Raw genomic sequence first — 19,083 nt, 5'->3', positions numbered from 1 at the left:
GCTAAATTATAGAGGTTATGACACTAGGGAATTCAAATATGGGTACCGCAGGCAGACAAGTAGCACCTGTTTTGGAATCAGCCCCCCCCCCCCGAAAAAAACACTTTGCCACACTTCATAGGAAGCCTTTCCTAGCCTGGACTGTTCCCTGCCTTTCTCACTGTGTCCGGCAAGACTACCTGTCTGTGATGCTGAAGCATCTCCATGTCTGAACTGCAAGAAATCAGAAGGGAATGCCTCATGCAGTGCTATCTATATTTCTCCTGTCCTTCCTCCAAGGAGCTTAGGATAGTACACATCAGTTCCCTCCATTTGATCTTTACAACAGCCCTGCCGGGTAGTCACATTGGTTTTCAAGCTAATCTATGGCTCCCAACATTTTTGTGTGTGTGTGTGGGGGGGGGTACTCTGAAAACCATTCATGAGGGTAGCATTGTCATGTCTGCACCCCTCCATGCCATTCATTTCAGATGATGTATTGCTATGAACCATTGTTCTATACTGTGCCTTGCTATCATATTGCCGATGCCATAACTTGCCTTGTATTCACAGGCCTGCTGTATATAGAGTGTCTTATCTCTTGTGCTTTGAAGCTCAGTGTCTCTGACCTTGTAAACCTGCTAGTTCTCAGGGGGAAGAAAAATACCGTGTTTCATTCTTAATCTGTTGCCTCTCTAATGTCTAGACAAAGCATGTAAACTATTTAGGGGGTTCTCAGGACCACTTCGCGCCAAAAGTTATGTTTTCCTGTTGGGAGGAGGGGGGAGTGCTTGAGACTTATACGAACAGTAGTTTTTCCAGATTTTACCATTCCTGTCAATTTCTGGTCAACCTTTGGACCTGTCTATGAACATAATTTGATTCCTGAAATAAAGCTTTTTCAACCAATGGAGTGCTTGCTGTGAGGGTACAGGGACCTATCTGCCCTAGCCTGTCAGCCATAGAACTGAGAAGCATAACAGACCATTGGGGACCCTGATGTCCCACCATGCACTCAGGGACACATTAGTGGCTGAACTGCAGAAATACATACCAATTGTTTCTTGATTAGCACCGAGTTCGTTGAGAAATAACAGTAAACAGCAATACAAAATATATCTCGCCTTTCTCCCCGATGGGGTCCCAGGTAAGCTTACATCATTCTCTTCTCCTCCCTTTTTCCACATAACAACACTGTGTGGTAGGTTAGGCTGAGATTGTATGACTAACCCATGGTTATCCGGTAAGCTTCCTTAGCAGAGAGGGGAATTGAAGCTGGGGCACTCAAATCTAATCTGCCATTCTAACCACTGCACTACACTGACAGTCACATTCATTCGTTCATATTTCTCCTGTCCTTCTTTTATGCACAAACCTGTGCCCTAGGTGTCCCTCTCGCCAATCACAATAAGAGACACACACCACGGAGTCCTGTTGAATTGAAGCAGAATAGATTGTTTAATTTAAACAATGGAGGAGCAATTTACACAGGAGTAGGTGGTCTCCTTGTGTCCAAAGCTCATCAAAGCTACAATAGAAGTGCAAAGCAATTTATACCCTCAGGTTAATTATAATAATATTACAATATTCTAATATTTGTTGTCTTATTGGCTCGTAGTCTTGACACAGGTGTCTAGGTTTAGTTTGATTGGAAGACGCAAGTCTAGGTCAGCTATGTAATTGGGGAAATTCCAAGATTTGCAGTTCCTTATCTTGTCCTTGTGCGTGTTCCCCTCGGAAGGACACCTTGGCCAATTCCAGACGGCCCTCCTCATCCCGAAACGTTGCGCGTCATCGTGCGTCGTCGCGCGGAAAACGCGAAATATTGCGTTTTCCGCACGACGACACGCGACGTTTCGGGATGGGGAGGGCCGTCTGGAATTGGCCCTTCTGTGGTTGGAAAGGAATGTTCCCCCACTTATCTGTCATTATGCCTGTTTCTCTCTTTCTTAGCCTTGAGAGAGAGATGATACTAAAATCGGCTGACCTAGTTTGCAACATTAATCAGTTTTTACAGAGTTTTAACATGTTTTAACATACATTCTTCTTTGGTCTTCTTGTTTCAAGTGTCATATTCTTACAGGTTGCATTACAAATACTACATTGGCTCCTGAGCATAGAAAAAGTGCAAGGCATGTAATACTGAAAGGCACAGAATTGGTATATAAAATCCCTTTCTTTAAATCCATATTCCTCACTTCCTCCAAGGAGCTCAGGATAGTACACATCAGTTCCCACCATTTGATCTTTACAACAGCCCTGCTGTGTAGTCACTAGCCCAGGGTCACCCAGAGAGCTTCCTGACTGAGTAGAACTTGAGCCTGAGTCTTGGAGATCCTAGTCTCATGCTCTAGCCAATACATCACACTGACTCATGTGGTGCAATCCCAAGTAGAGTTACACCCTTCCAAATCCATTGACTTCAATGGACTTAGAAAGCTGTAGCTCTGTTTAGGACTGCACTGATAGAACATCGCTAAGTATATGCATTTTTGGCACATACTTATGCAGGTGGTATGGTATTCAGCCAGCAGCCCTCATAGCACAGATGATCCCGAACTTGTCAGAACTCAGAAACTAAGGGCCAAGCTACACGTGACGAATGACACTTGAATGGCAAGTGTATTTCTCCCTGTTCACTTGCCCTCCACTCAATCCACTTGCCGTTCAAGTGTCATTCGTCATGTGTAGCTTGGCCCTAAGCTACTACTACTACTAGGTTTTATGGCCAAAGGCCGTCACAATACAAAGTTAAAAACAGTAAAAATAGAAATCTATCTTACAAGCATAAAATACAGTTATTAAAATAATAAAAATAAAATGCAATTAAAATGGGACCTTAATAAATACCAGATAGTTATGAGAAAAGTTAGGTTTCTTAGGAAACAATATTGGCCCTAATCTTTTTTGCAGAAACTAAGCAAAGTCAGTGTTTGGATAGGATACTACCAAGGAAGTCCAAGGTTTCTATACAGAGGGAGGCAATGACAAACTATCTCTTGTCATCTCTTGCTTTGAAAACCCCATAAGGTAGAACTTCATGGAGTCACCATGAGCTGGGCCATTTCCACACGGCTTACCTTCTTCCAGAAAACAGTGAGCAGAACCACAAGTGACAAAAGGCACAGACTGGACACTTGTCAGCTTCCCTCAAGTTTTGGTGGGAAACGTAGGCATCCTGGTCTCGCAGCTTCGCTCTCTGACTGCTGTCCAATAGACTTTCCAACTGTCGCTTGTCCAACATTCCGCCAAGCTGCCTACATTTCCCATCAAAACTTGAGGGAAGCAGACAAGTGTCCAATCTGTGCCTTTTGTCACTTGTGATTCTGCTCAGTGTCTTCACATGCGAAATCGCACTAGGAAGAAACTGTTATCATGCGAAATCGCGCGAGAAGACACTGTCTTCCGCGATAACAGCGTCTTCTTGCGCGACAACAGCGTCTTCTCGCGTGATTTCGCGCGTGAAGATGCTGTTTTCCAGAAGAAGTTAAGCTGTGTGGAAACGGCCCTAGTGTGACTTGACAGCACTTTCTTTCTTTCAGCGTATTAAGCAGCCCTGACTCAAACACCACCCACAATATGAGGACTCGTGACTGTTTCATCATAATAAGATACAGGGCTTTTTTTCAGCTGGAACATGGTGGAACAGAGTTCCAGCACCTCTTGAAAATGGTCACATGGCCAATGGCCCCGCTCCCTGATCTCCAGACAGAGGGAAGTTTAGATCGCCTTCCGCACCGTGGTGTGGAGGGCGATCTAAACTCCCCTCTGTCTGGAGATCAGGAGGTGGGACCACCAGCCATGTGACCATTTTCGCTGAGGGTGATTTAAACTTTTAAAAATTCCCCCCTTGTTCCAGCTGACCCAAAGTGACATCATTATGCGGTCCTGAGTTCCACCACTGAGTTCCACCACCTCTTTTCCAAGAAAAAAATCCCTGATAAGACCTCTTTACAAGGCATCTCATATACATCAGTGTCTATTACTGGGAGGCATAATTTAAGACTCCGTGACCTGAATGTCTCAGGTTAGCCTGATCTCATCAGATTTCAGAAGCTAAACTGGGTCAGCCCTGGTTAGCACTTGGATGGGACACCACCAAGGAAGTCCTGTGTTGCTACGCAGAGGTAGGCAATGGCAAACCACCTCTGTTTGTCTTCTGCCTTGAAAAACCTCTGGGGTTGCGACTCAACAGCACCTTAAACACATAATTTAAGTATTGGGAAAGATAGTATGAGAAGTTGCAGTGCACTCTTAAGTATGTACCGATAGTAGAGTCATTCAATGGGATTTACTCCCTGGTAAGTGTGCTTAAGATTGCTGCCTCAGCTTGCATTGAAAAGATTCATGGTGCCATCCTAAATAGAGTAACCCCCTTCTACGCCCATGGACTTCAATGGTGTAACTCTGCTTAAGAAATGCAAATGATCAGTGACCATTATAGTAAATCTATCAAAGACTTCCTTACACAATTATAATCAAAAAGAGTCCAGTAGCACCTTTAAGACTAACCAATTTTATTGTAGCATAAGCTTTCGAGAATCACAGTTCTCTTCGTCAGATGCATGGAGGGCCAACAGAAACTGGTCAAATATAGAGGAGGAGAGGGGAGGGGGGAGGAGAGGGGAGATGCAAACAGATGCATCTGACGGGGAGGGCTGTGGTTCTCGAGGGCTTGTGCTGCAGTGGAATTGGTTGGTCCTGGAGGTGCGGCTGGACTCTTTTTGATTTTGCTACTACAGACTAACATGGCAAACTCCTTTGAACCTTTACAGAAGCAAACTGATCCCCACACCAAAAGGAGCTGTTTGCATCTCCATATCAAAGGAGTTGTTTGCATCTCTCCTCTTCTCCCCCCTCCCCTCTCCTCCTCTATATTTGACCAGTTTCTGTTGGCCCTCCATGCATCTGACGAAGAGAACTGTGATTCTCGAAAGCTTATGCTACAATAAAATTGGTTAGTCTTAAAGGTGCTACTGGACTCTTTTTGATTTCGCTACTACAGACTAACACGGCTAACTCCTCTGGATCTATTACACAATTATAGGTCCAAGATTGCTGTCTTGGTTGATTCTTTTTCAGTTCCCTTCGAACACGGACAAATTTCTTGTGTGGGAAAACAAACTGGGGGCTGACAGAAGGTGAGACAGTTTTATTCCAATATAACTAGTTGTGTTAAGGACATATTGAAGTTTTAACAGTTATCTCTTCACCCAGGGAATCTCTATATTGGTGATGGGAGGACTACGGTGCTCTAACATAGATTCTCAGCATATTCACCGAACTACAATCCCCATGATACTTTGGGGGAAACCATAGCTATTCGACTAGCATTAAAACAGCTATTGCTTTGTACCTCAAGTCTACTTCTTTTATTAGTCAAGATATTACTATTCATTTATTATTGATGTGGAAAGCAAACACCAACCCTTTTATGATTCTAGAGTTTATGTTCTTGGATACTCAATATCGTTTAGCCAGGAAAACTGGTGAACACATGGAAATCTACAAACTCGGGTGATTAAGGAAAAAAAAGTGCTGAAGGAGAAATGAGAACACCGTAGAGGGTGAGGAATGTAGCTGGGTGAATAAGTGATGAGGGGCGGTTTATGAGAGACTGTTGTTCATACTATGTTTCTATCAGAACCTTGGGTCTTGAGTTGTGACAATTTGTGATCTGAGCCACAGTTTCTTCTGTTGAGCACATTTTAGAGCTTTCCTTTTTTTAAAAAAAATTCCCCTCCCACTAATCATAAGTCCCTAACCATGACAGCAAACCTTAGTAAATAATATATCAAGATAAATGATAATTGTTCTGCTTTAAATGTCTCCTAATGAGCACCATAAATTAAAAATTAATATTGCAAAGACGGTACGAATAGCATCCATGCTATAAACAGAGCAGCAGGGATCAGGAATGCAAATGAAAGTGAAACGCCTCCCTCATCCTCTCCCTCACGGTAACTGAAAAAAATCCTAGAGCCAGCAGATTGTTCGGCTTTAGAGCTAATAAACAACTTTAATGTAGTTGTATAACAAGCAATTCTTCCTTATATTTTATTCCAGGTTTGGCAGTCTTGAGTTGTTTTATAGTCCCGCTGGAATTATTTTTTTCCTCTCTCATTAGGAACAATGTACTAATCTTAAATTACAATATTGTCTTGAGCCCAAAATTGGCAAATGAACCAGTTAATGCTTCTTTTTGCAACGGTCATAGATGGAACCTATCCAGCCTCCCCCCCCATTCACTTTGATGGAAGGAGCTGATCGGAGGACACACCGGGTTGAATCCAGCCACCTTTTCCACTGGAGAGAGAAGGAAAAGGAGGTCCCCCTTGACCACCAGAACGGCTTTACTGGGAATCATCCTGCATGGACAAAAAGCAAGCAGGACGGGGGTTGCAGTAAAGAGGGAAATTAAGTAACATTGAATGAAAAAGCTGATTGCGTTCAGCCCATTCTTTTGTGCACATAGATTCATTCATCGCGGTCCCCAAAGCATTCCTGGCAGTAGACTTCTCCAGGCACTTTGCTCAGAAAAGGATGAATAGTCCAAATAATTCTGAAACAGTGGTTGTATTACATAAGAATCCTTCTGCTCAAGAAGTGAATTCAAAAGGTTGGGTTTGACTGGCTAAGCGATTAACAGTGCAATCCTATGCAGATTTACTTCTCTGATTTTAGTGGGCTTAGGCCGGAGTAACTCTGCGCGGGATTGCACTGTAGTAGCCTCCATTTATCTCTGTTCTATTCTTGCCTCTCTGAATTCTACAAGAGAATACATCTTCGCTCCATTTGCTGGGTTGCTTCATATTTTATAAAAACAGAGCCAGTTCTTCATAGGTTGGAGGGCAATTGTCGGGTTGTCATCTTTTCAAACATCAAGTTACCCTTCCAAAACATTTGTATGTACTTTCACAAAGAGCTACCATGATTTGTTTTGTTGAAGGGATAAATTGCATGACCTTAGGCTGAAAAAATCAATCAGGGACCTTTTTACATGTCTTACTGGCTGCGCAAAATCACGGAAAACTCCCGGAACAATGGCGTCTTCCTGGTGCGATTTCTCGTCATGACTCTGGTTTGTAGTATGAGTCATGATGGGAAATCACGCCAGGAAGATGCTGCCGTTCCATGAGTTTTGCATGATTTTGCGCGGCCGGTACGATATGTGAAAACGGCACAGACTGATCACAAAAATTATTTTTCATGAATAAATTGTTGAAAGGGCTCCCATTATCCTATTTTTTGTTGGAGGAGGAAAGATAATTAGATGTGGAGTTGGAGCCAATCAGCTTTTCTGCTGGTGAAAAAAAGGGAAGGGGGCCCCCTTTGACCATCCATAAAAGGCACTGCTAGACACTATGGAACCTGTAAGGTCAAAAACACATAGGAGAGATGTTGTAAGGACGGAGAGGTATTGTGAGAATGAGTGAAAAAAGTTGGCTGGATCCAACCCACAGGAAGAAAGGATGGGTATGGCATAGATCCCATTACTGATTTAATGGGTTCCAGTTCAGCTCTGAGCCTGGCAGTCATGGTTGTGGCAGTAATCAGTGCTGCCTTACTCTACCTTCTGGCAAGAAGACCCTACCTGGTGTGTGTGTGTGTGTGGGGTTCACCCTCAAATCACAGTTATGGTGACCTGTAGGGTTTTCAAGGCAAGAAACGTTCAGAGGTGGTTTGCCATTGCCTGACTCTGCATATCAGCCCTGGTCTTCCTTGGTGGTCTCCCATCCAAGTACTGACCAGGGTCAACCCTGCTTAGCTTCCAAGATCTGATGAAATCAGGCTAGCCTGGGCTATCCAGGGCGGGGCATCTTGTTTAATGAACTTCATGTGGGACTAACCTTGATAATTTTTCCAAAGCTGTTTCTCCAGACACCATTCCACATGCTAATTTTTAACAACAAAGGATTTGCATGTGCTTTTAGTAATTCCATCTAGTAACACTTTCACCACAAGGTATTGCTCTTATGAAGTCCAACTGAATTTAAAAAATGATATGTAGCATTTTCAAGAGTTGGAAGTGCTTTACATATTTTTTTTTGTAGAAAATCCTTGGAACAACCCTCTAAGATAAATCACTATTATTATCTTCTTATTGCAGCTAGCCAGAGATGGAGCTGATGGTGAAAAGGTGTGGCTAGCTTAAGTCCATCACACAGGCAAGTATCAAACCAGGGACTTTAAAAATTACATCCCTGGTTTCCTAGCAAATTTGTTTCATGGTTTTTGTGCACCAAATTAATGAATCGAGTGTATGTGAGAAAGAAAGAAAGAAAGAAAGAAAGAAAGAAAGAAAGAAAGAAAGAAAGAAAGAAAGAAAGAAAGAAAGAAAGAAAGAAAGAAAGAAAGAAAATAGTGTTCTTCATGATTGTTCACAACTATGAAATTCGAATTCTCTGAAGAATCAACTGAGTTATCTGTTAGAAAGAAGTCCACAAAAGATGCCAGGCTATATGAATAGTTTTTCTTCTGAGATGATAGCTTAAAAGGTGAAAAAAGATTCAGCTTGGTTTGAGTTTTCAAAGAGTCCCTGCATCGTCACCTGGAGATGATTTCATTCACTACATGCCATCAGAGAAGTAGAGATTTATTATTCACAAGCCTGATTTCCCCCAAATTCAGCGAATGCCTTGGGATTTGTTGCTGTGTTTCAAGTGCAGATGGTCCCTCAGGAAACAGATGTCAGACTAGACCACCCTCCTCAAAAACCACCACATCAGTGCTCAGGACTACCTATTGGTAGGGTCTCACATTTTTTCCCTATTCCATTTCTTTATTATTCCATTGGTCCAACTCCACCTTGCTTTCAACTCTTCCTGAATTCTAATATAGTAACAAGGAATATTTCTGAAATTAATTCCTGAATTGATTGGGGTGGGTAGAGTTTGCTCTAATGTTCAGTTCTTTTATATTCATTCTCCTGCCTATGTTCCACATGGATAAAAATATTGTGGAAAAGCAATCACATACATTGTGGCACCAGGATTCTTTTTGTGTGGTGTTTTGGAGATCCACATAAAACACTGCACATAAAGTAACAGTACACAGTGTTGTATCAAGAATGGTTTTCCCCCTCATGTCTTATCAATACATACATGCGTGTTGGTAACGCTGCATAAAGAGTGTTGCTGTTGATTCTACGTTGCATTGGTTTGTCAATGTTCATTGCACATTGGTAATTTAGAGGAGGAATTGAAAGCTTTAGCTTACTGTGCTTGCTTAGTGCTGAATGTGGAAAATGTGGAAAAATAAACGGAGTGGAGTTGGTGGAGGGTCCTAATGCACTGGCTTTCACTGAAGAAACAAGACCAGGAAATGAAGCACTCAAAAATCCAGAGAAAAATTCAGATGAATATAATTTTGGAAGCTTCTCTACCTATCCCCAAACCGTCCTGTCAATCATATTAGAATTTCACTGGAGAGCATTAAGAGCCAAGCTATAAGTGACACCTGACACAGGTTGGACACTTGTCAGCTTCCCTCAAGTTTTGATGGGAAATGTAGGCATCCTGGTTTTACAGCTTGGCTCTCCATTACAGCTGCAAGATCAGGACGCCTACATTTTCCATCAAAACTTGAGGGAAGCTGACAAGTGTCCAACCTGTGTAAGGCATCACTTGTAGCTTGGCTCTAAGATTTATACTTAAACGTTATCCCCTACCACCACACACACACTACACATACACATGCATGCACGCGCGCACACACACACACACACACACACACACACACACACTCTTCTTTTGTGTTTTTTGGTGATTTTTCTTCACTCACAGCTTTTTAATGTCACTGTGGATCTGCACATGTTAACTGGAGTAAGTCATCACCTCTTAAAACGACCAACAGGATAAAAGGTACCCCAAACTGATAGGATAAAATATCTTTCATTAGACTGATTTTTACTCATGAAAGTGTTTGAATTACATGCAATAACTTTTACCGTGTGAGCTGCACAGTCAGAATGGAAAATTCAGCTTTGAAAGGCCCATCCCCTCTAAGTTCACTTTTGAATTTTATATTTCTTAATCCTTAATCAATAAATTTGTACACCACACAACACCCCTCTGCAGATGGCATTACATGACTTGTAATTAATTAATGTAGACGGGGAGCAGGAATACGTGTGCTGACCCCATCCTGCACACAATCACTGGCTCATGAGCAGAGGGCATACGTGAGTATGAACTGTGTGTATGTCCTCTTGATCAGTAATGCCATTTTTTAAAATGTTTCTAATGACTTGGAGGAAGTCTACACACTCTCCCTAAGCATGGGGGTTTTCCGATAAAAAAGAGGGAGTCATAGAATCATAGAATCATAGGTTTGAAAGGTACCTCTAGGGTCATCTAGTCCAACCCCCTGCACAATGGAGGAAATTCACAACTACCTCCCCTCCACACATCCCTAGTGACCCTTGATCCATGTGCAAAAGATGCAAAACACCTTCAGGATCCCTATCAGAGAGGGGCACAAACAGCAATACAAACTAAAAAAAACCCACAAACAGCCCAATCTGCTGTTTGCAAACAAGCTGTTCGTGAGGCCCCATTCTAAACGAACAGGTGATTGTTGCAAGCCTTGTTCATGGCGGTTCGTTGCGGTTCATCAAGCCAGACAATCTGGCGCCTGCAATCAGTTCCCTTGGCAACTTAGGCAGGGATTGTCTGAACTCTGTCTGAACTCCTGCTGTTGCCCCAATCTAAGCCCAATTTAGCTTGATAGGCAGGTCTTCCTTCCACGTGTGGACTGGAGCTCCAAATTTGTTACAAGAGGAAAAGACCAGGGGGGAGGGGGGCTCCCAGCTCTGGCTTTCAGGGAGAGACAGCTGCTGTTACAGAGACAGGGTGAGTGCATTGGAGCTTGAATTTTCTTTGTGTGCGGTGGGATAGGGATCTACCCCTTCAGGTTCCAGGGCTGCTGCCAGGCTCTGGGTCAAGCTATTATTTATTATCGGTACCTTTCCTGCTGCCTGCTCAGGTAAGGTTTATGGGAGTGGTGCGATAGGGATCTACCCCTTCAAGTTCCAGGGCTGCTGCCAGGCTCTGGGGACAAGCTGTTATTTATTATTGGCACATTTCCTGCTGTCTGCTCAGGTAGGGTTTCTGGGAGTGGTGCGGTAAGGATCTTGATGGCTCGAGGAGAGCCTGCTGGCCCCCACAAACAATGAACAATGAACATGTTCGTGAACAGGATCATGTTTGTCAGTGTTCGTTGTTCGTGGATGGCAACGAACAATGAACACCATGTTCATTTTTTTCCTGTTCATGCCCATGTCTAATCCCTATCCAAACTAGCCTGGGGAAAATTGCTACCTGACCCCAAGGTGGCAATTGGCCTCATATTTCTTAATACTTAAACAATAAATTTGTCATCTTACATTTGCATACAAGTTGCAGTTATGTCCAGTAATAAAGATTTTGTGTATAACCTTGTAGAAGGAATCATGTCTTCCATTCAGGGTCGTCTTCCTTTCAAGAAAATCCAGTAGTTTGAAGTGAGGCCATATGTGGCATCCCAAATCAAATACCTGGAAAAGTTAACTTTTATCCAGAGTTCCAGCAGGTACTAATTGGTTTCTTACCACAGAGAGTTAGAGAGCTACATGGTGATGTACTCCAGCTGAAAAACCTGGCCTCCTATTACTGGTGACTCATCCTTCTATTAACACAGGGAAATCTATTTGCCCCTGGAAACAACAAGGTGCAGTGTTGCCCTCTGTAACCTAGCAGGCGATTCCTCCTTTATCCCACCACGGCCTCGCATTATCACCCCTCCAGTCTGGCCTGCTCTATGATAGAGACACCTGCTAACTAGGAAATGAGCAGAGGCACCCACCCTGATTCTCGGAGGCCACTGAACAGCTGTCACATGGTAACAACTTCCAGGCCTGGCTGACCTGTAACAAACCCTAACCTGTGACCTAGAGGTGAAAGGTTCTGTATCCAATTACCAGTCTCTGGAGTGACCTGGGCAGTTCCCCCAGGAGCAGGTTTCTCTCACAGATTACTAAAATTGTGCCTTGCCTTTTCGAAGGCTCATAAGGAAATGCATGCAGCTTTTAAAAAATTAAATTAGCAACCAAGCAAGCAGTATTACTTCACCTAGTCATTTGGAGGGTTGCAAATTAAGTCGAAATCGTCACCGTACATTTGCTCTTCATTTCCAAACACCTGCTTGACGGAGTGTTTCCACTTACTTAACAAGGGACCCTCAATCACTACAGATTTCTTCCACATCATTCCAGTGATACATCCCACATCATTCCCAAGTAGGGTTGCCAACCTCAGGGAATTCTCCCAGAATTCTATAGCAATCAGTTCCTTGGAGAACATGGCTGCTTTGGAGGGTAGACTCTATGGTATTTTACCCCACTAATATCCCTCTTCCCAAATTCTACCATCCCCAGATTCCATCCCCAAATCACCAGGAATTTTCTCGTCCCTTCCAACCGACTGCCAATCCACAGGAACAAGTTTGTGTATGCATGGGTGTGTGTGTGATGAAATAGATGGGGCAGGAACGTCCAGTCCTCTTATGGGTACCTGTAGTTTTTTTCCATGTGTTGTTGATCTCCCCCCCTCCCCCCCCTAAAAAATGGCATTAAAGATCACCTCTGTTCCCCTGCTTGAAAAAGCAATCCCCACTGGTGCATTTGTCAAAGGGGAAAAAAACATTGTTTAAAAATGTAAGTTATCTTCACGGAAGGCTCATTACAGTTCCCTTTAACGAGGTCATAAGGCTAGGACTTAGGACATGGTTTTGTTGGTAGCAGCGCCACCGACAAAACCATAAATTCATGATGAGCTGCTTTAGCCTATCAAGGTCAGGAATGTCTACTCAGATTAGCAGTGGCCCTCCAGAGCCTCAGGCAGAGGTTTTTCTCATTACCTGCTTACATCTCCTTTTAAGTGGAGATGTAAGAGATTGAATCTAGGCCATTCTGCATGCAAAAACATGCAGACCTTCCCCAAAACCACAGTTAACCACAGGGGCAGGAATGTGCTCTTCTGTTTGTTTAACGTTGTTTACATGGGCTTCCGCATCGTAAACTTACACATGCCCCCTGCAACTGTTCAGAGGCTGAGCATGGATTAATACTGTTCTAATTTTACAGAGGGCAAACATAGGCTGGGGGCATGTAACTTGCCACAACCTACCCGTGAATCTACCAACTGCCGTCGGGCCACGGTTGATATCTTATAACAGAAAACTGTTCTTAATAACAGATTGTAAACGTCCATCGCTTTGCATCTTTTTTAAAAACGTGAAATGTTACAACGCTGAAAAACAGCGGCATCCTTCACATCAGATTCGCGTGAGAGGATTCGTAATTAAAAATTATTCAAAACCTATATAGTTTCCCATGGAAGCGTAAGTATTCCTTAATGACCACCTACTCCCCAAGGGCTACAGTCTTCCTCTGAGGCACTGTTTTGGGTGCCCCTGCTTTCTGAGGCTAGAAAGGTGGCAAACCAAGGGAGGACTTTCTTGGTTGTGGCACCAAAATTATGGAACTCCCTCCCTAGGGAGATGTCCCCTTCCATCCCCATCTTCCATCAGAGAGTGAAGACCTTCTGGTTTAATCTGACATTCCCTCAATAATCTCTCCCTCCTGCCTTGTGTTTCAATTTGCTGCCCTCTGTTCTATAAATAATAATAATAACATTCAATTTATATACCTCCCTTCAAGATGACTTAACACTCAGAGCAGTTTAAAAAGTTATTATTACCCCCACCACAAAACACCCTGTGAGGTGGGTGGGGCTGAGAGAGCTCTGAGAGAGCTGTGACTGACCCAAGGTCACCCAGCTGGCTTCAAGTGGAGGAGTTGGGGAATCAAACCCGGTTCTCCAGATTAGAGTCCTGCCACTCTTAACCACTGCACCAAACTGGCTCTATTTGTAATAGGGTTCATGATGTATGTCAATTGCTTGAAATGGTATGTTTTAAGTGTTTTTAATTGGTTTTATTTTATTACACGCTTTTATTCGGAAGCCCTGTTGCGAGTAAACATGCAATCACAGCAACACTGCATTGGGGAGCTTTCAAAACGGCAAAAGTTGTGATTGTCAGACTATGGCATTCCAGACTGATAGTCTGCCTCACTCCCTTCTGCAAGAAGACAAGGTCTTTTGTTTTCAAAAGGTTTATTGTGAAAGACAGCATTCAAGCCCATATGTACATATTCCAGGATTAGAGGTCCTGGCCGAGCAAAGCGTTGTTAGGAATGAATCATAGAACGAAAGTTGTTACATCTCACACTCCCTGAGCCCAGCCTCCCCCCCCCCCCGAGTTCACATAGCAAACTTCTCAGAGCTGGCCACGGTCGAGACGACAGATAAGACAGTATCCTTTCCCATGGAATCGTCCCTTTGCAGGTGGTGGTGCCTAGAGGGAAAGAAGACTAAACACTACAGGATTAAACATGGCGTTACTCAGGTTAAACAGGTTCTGACAGTGATGTGCTGCAATCTTCTTTTATCAAGGCCAATGATGCCACCTCAATGGGCCCAGGCAGATTACAGCAAACAGATGAAACGAGAAAAGAAAAGGGAAGGAAGAAGACTGCTAAAAATAAGCCGCTGGCATCTGACTTCCTTCTTACGTCTCCAGACACTGCCACGCGGCGCCCTCTGGGTCTAGGCATGCATAGGCTACATGCTGCGGGCCGTGTGGCAGCTTGCCATCCATCTGGCCAGGCTGCCTACTTCTTTCTCTGCCTGACCCAAGAGAATGTGAGATTTGTAAAGGAATGGCCTATTGAAAAGAAATATATATATATATATTTCCAACAATGACTCGGAGAAGACAAATGAGGTCTCTCTCAGAGTGACGATAAAAAGTGATTTCTTTTTAAAAGCAGCATTTTTAACATTTAAGTTCAATTTTATTTTATAATTCTCTGTCTCTGTTTTTAAAGAAACATCCAGGTTTAAAATCAAATCTCAATTGAATACAAACTTGTTGAAGTTTATAGTCAGACTTTTAAAGCAGGGATGCAGATTTTTACCTTCCAAACTTAATGGTCTTATGCCCCCCGCATCAGAACTGGATCAAGTCACTAAGGGCCAAGCTACAAGTGACGAATGACACTTGAACGGCAAGTGAACAGACTCACATGTATTCCTCCCTGTTCACTTGGGGCCAAGCTACAAGTGACGAATGACACTTGAACGGCAAGTGAACAGACTCACATGTATTCCTCCCCGTTCACTTGGGGCCAAGCTACAAGTGATGAATGACACTTGAACGGCAAGTGAACAGACTCACATGTATTCCTCCCTGTTCACTTGGGGCCAAGCTACAAGTGAGGAATGACACTTGAACGGCAAGTGAACAGACTCACATGTATTCCTCCCCGTTCACTTGGGGCCAAGCTACAAGTGACGAATGACACTTGAACAGCAAGTGAACAGACTCACATGTATTCCTCCCCGTTCACTTGGGGCCAAGCTACAAGTGACGAATGACACTTGAACGGCAAGTGTATTTCTCCCTGTTCACTTGCCCTCCACTCAATCCACTTGCCGTTCGAGTGTCATTCGTCACTTGTAGCTTGGCCCTTGGGCTCCACTTGCGCTCCACTTGATCACACATGTGATCAAGTGGAGCGCAAGTGTAGCACAAATGAACAGAGAGGAATATTAATTTACTTATTTATTTATTTTATTTTACTTATATCCCGCCCTCCCCACGAATGGGCTCAGGGTGGATCACATCATCATTAAAACACAATAAATTAATAGTCAACTTTAAAAACAGATTTTAAAACTTATATTAAAATACTCCAGCGCCATTATACATAGGCTACTTTGGATACTAATAAAAGACCTGCATAAGTCATAGCGGTGGGTAAAACATATAACCGAGTGCAGTCATAGAAGAGGTAGCGATCTTAGATAGGATAAGAGGGGATACCCGCTGGTCCTCAACCAAAGGCCTAGCGGAACATCTCCATTCTACAGGCCCAGCGGAACTGTAATAGGCCCGGATCTCCAGCGGGAGAGTGTTCCACCAGGCTGGGGCCAGGACAGAAAAAGCCCGGGCCCTGGTGGAGTCCAGCTGGATGTCCCTTGGGCCAGCGACCACCAGGAGTTGTTTATCTGCAGAGTGTAGCACCCTGCAAGGGACGTAATGGGAGAGGCGGTCCCGCAGGTATGCTGGTCCCAGTCCGTGGAGGGCTTTCAACACCAAAGTTAACACTTTGAACCGGATCCAGAACTCCACTGGAAACCAGTGCAGCTGGCACAGCACAGGATGGATATGCGCTTGAATAGGTGCTCCTGTAAGAACGCATGCCGCTGTGTTCTGGACCTATTACAAAGTGTATTTAGAGTGCAAATGCTCAATTAATTCATGGCATTCATATTATTCATAAATAAATATTTCATAAATAAATATTTCTAAAATTTTCTAAAGAGCTAAGAATCCAAACCATGCAAATTAATCACAAGCCGGGTGTAAACCACGTCCTTCAAATAAAGGACGTGGGACCCTCCTACACAAGAGGGTTGCAGAGCTGATGACGAGTGTACGTGGAGCCGATGGAGAGGGCTACCAGTCACGCCCAATCTGAGGCCGGCTAATCAGAGCAGATTTCATATTCTTCATCAGGAGCATGCACTATAGCGTCATCAAAAAGGGAGGAAATGCAGTATCAACAACCCGGACCCAGGCGGCAGAGTTATCTCTTGCTATATCCTGCCTGCCTATGCATACTTACTTGGGAGTAAGTCCACTTGAACTTGTGGGATCTTACCTGCAAGTAAACATACCTGGAATAACACTGAGGGAGCCTGGACATTCTAAATATTGTTTATTTACTTCCTTCACTTATACTCCACTTTTTTCCCCAATGGGGACCCAAAGTAGTTTACATCATTCTCCTCTCTGCTATTTTGTCCTCACAAGAACCCTGTGAGGTAGGCTAGGCTGCAAGTGTGTGACTGGCCCAAGGTTGCCTAGCAAACTTCAATGGCAGGGTGGGGATTCAAATCCGGGTGTCCCAGATACTAGTCCAATGCTCTAACTACAACATCACAATGACTCTCAGTGTACTCCCAACCTGAAGGTTATTCTGGCACCTCATTGTCTGGTTTTCAGAGTTCTGGACAGAAGGACAGGCTGGATCCAATGGAGTTCTAAGAGGATGGGATTCTCGGCCCCTCACGTTCGATCTTGACACCAATCTGGATGGCAGGGATCCAGCCCTGAACGGGTGTTCATTCATGGCAGGTGTTGGTGATTTGGCGCCAGAGCTCTTTCCCACAAAGCACCTTCTAAGTGGAGACCCTTTTTGCTTCTAGCTCTGTCAGAATTTACAGGCTGAGAAGTTGTGGCCCTCACGCAAACACAGCAGGCAAAGATTATATTCATCTGTTTAAGTCATCTTAGTGCCACATTGGGCACATTTTTTAAAGAGAGCTTACTGAGACATTTTAAGTTCTTGAAAGCTCACTGAAGAAACTGAGAAACTGGTAGACAAAGGTCATAATCAAAGGGAAGTCTGAAGTAAAAAAAACCCCTAGAAATCAGTTAAAATGCACCAAACTCAAAAGGAAAGTTCTCACAGTGGCTCAGAGAGAACTGAGGGAAGTTCCAGTATATGTTTCTCCTATATCCACATGACCATTTAGGTGGGAAAATGGACAAATACATGACTGGGAGAGTTGTCCCTTATCAGAGCTTTAAAGAAACAAGACAAAATTATCTGGTCAGCTGGCCTGCACATGTGCAGTCCCAATGGGTGCCTGCACAGAAGAACTAACCGTGTCTTATTCTGGTACCTCGTTGTCTGTTTTTCAGAATTCTGAATAGGAGAAGCTGGATCAGCATGGGGCAAGAGTGATTCAGTATCAGTGATGCTTGTGGAACAGAGAATGCCATTATGTTGTGACATTTTGAGTTCAACATTGCCGTTTTGTGCTCCGAGTTTCTGCAGTCAGACAAACACTGCACCACCTCACTGACTTGGGAAGGCTTTCTGATATGGGCTGCCTCGGGCACCCAGAGGAAAGACTTTGCCACCCCAGTCAGAATGAAGAGACAGAAGCCGGTCTTGGATCTGTCACAGATTGGGCCTGTTTTCAGCAGCTGCAGAGTGCAGGAGTGCTCCTGTACTCCGCAGCTGCTGATAACGGGCCCGACTTGCCGTGGATTGGGCCCATTTTGAGTGCTGCAGCACACAGGAGCGCTCCTGCGCTCTGCAGTGGCCCCGATCTGGGCCAAAACGGGCCTGATCATGGCAGCTGTGGTGCATGGGAGTGCACTGCAGGGAAGCATGCAAGGAAGGTGTGCCCCCCCCCCCGCTGCTCAGTTAAGTTGGGCCAGGGTGTGGGGAGTGGAGGAGGAAGATCCCCCACCAGGGGTCTGGAATCCCTAGGAGGACGCCACTAGCCAGCAAGCCATTTTGTGGCATTTGGTGGCATTAGAGAGGGCCAAAGTGGTTCCAGGATCCACCTCCATTCGAGGGGGCTGGAAGCGTTCATGTACGCTAGCAGCCAGGGACGCTATTAACAAAGAAATCTTACTGCACCTTTCTACTTTAGAAGGGGCTGTGGCAGGTGAAGGCAGCAGTGCCTAGACATCTTCTCTGCCAGCAGTTGAGGTGCCAGTTTTGGACCTTGAGCATGAGGAACCAACTGAATCAGCACTGGTGGTGGTAGCGGTGGTCCCAGTTGATTCCGGAGGTAAGGAGATTACACCTCAAGCTGGATACCCCTGACAGGAGCGCTCCTGCGTTCCGCAGCACCGAAAACGGGCCCGTTCTGCCACAGATCAGGCCCATTTTTGAAGCACTGGGGAGTGCAAGAATGCTCCTGTTTTCTGCAGTGCCTCGAAACCGGGCCCGATCCGTGGCAGAACAGCCCATTTTGGGCGCATTCTGCAGTGCCTGGCCATGCGATGATGTCACCCCAAAGTAACATCATCGTGCCTGTGGGGTGCGCTCACGTGTGCTTCACGCGCATGCACCCTCCTCTCCCAAAAGGTAAGTGCCAGGCCCCTGTCCCCCCCCACCGGGAGATTAAGGGGGCCTGGCAACCGTACGTCCTCCTCCTCAGATGACGAAAGCGTTGGAGGGGGCCTCTTTGACGG

Source organism: Eublepharis macularius, chromosome 1, assembly GCF_028583425.1.
Source record: "Eublepharis macularius isolate TG4126 chromosome 1, MPM_Emac_v1.0, whole genome shotgun sequence".
NCBI classification, from domain to species: Eukaryota; Metazoa; Chordata; class Lepidosauria; order Squamata; family Eublepharidae; genus Eublepharis; species Eublepharis macularius.
Note: the sequence above shows the minus strand (reverse complement) of the source record.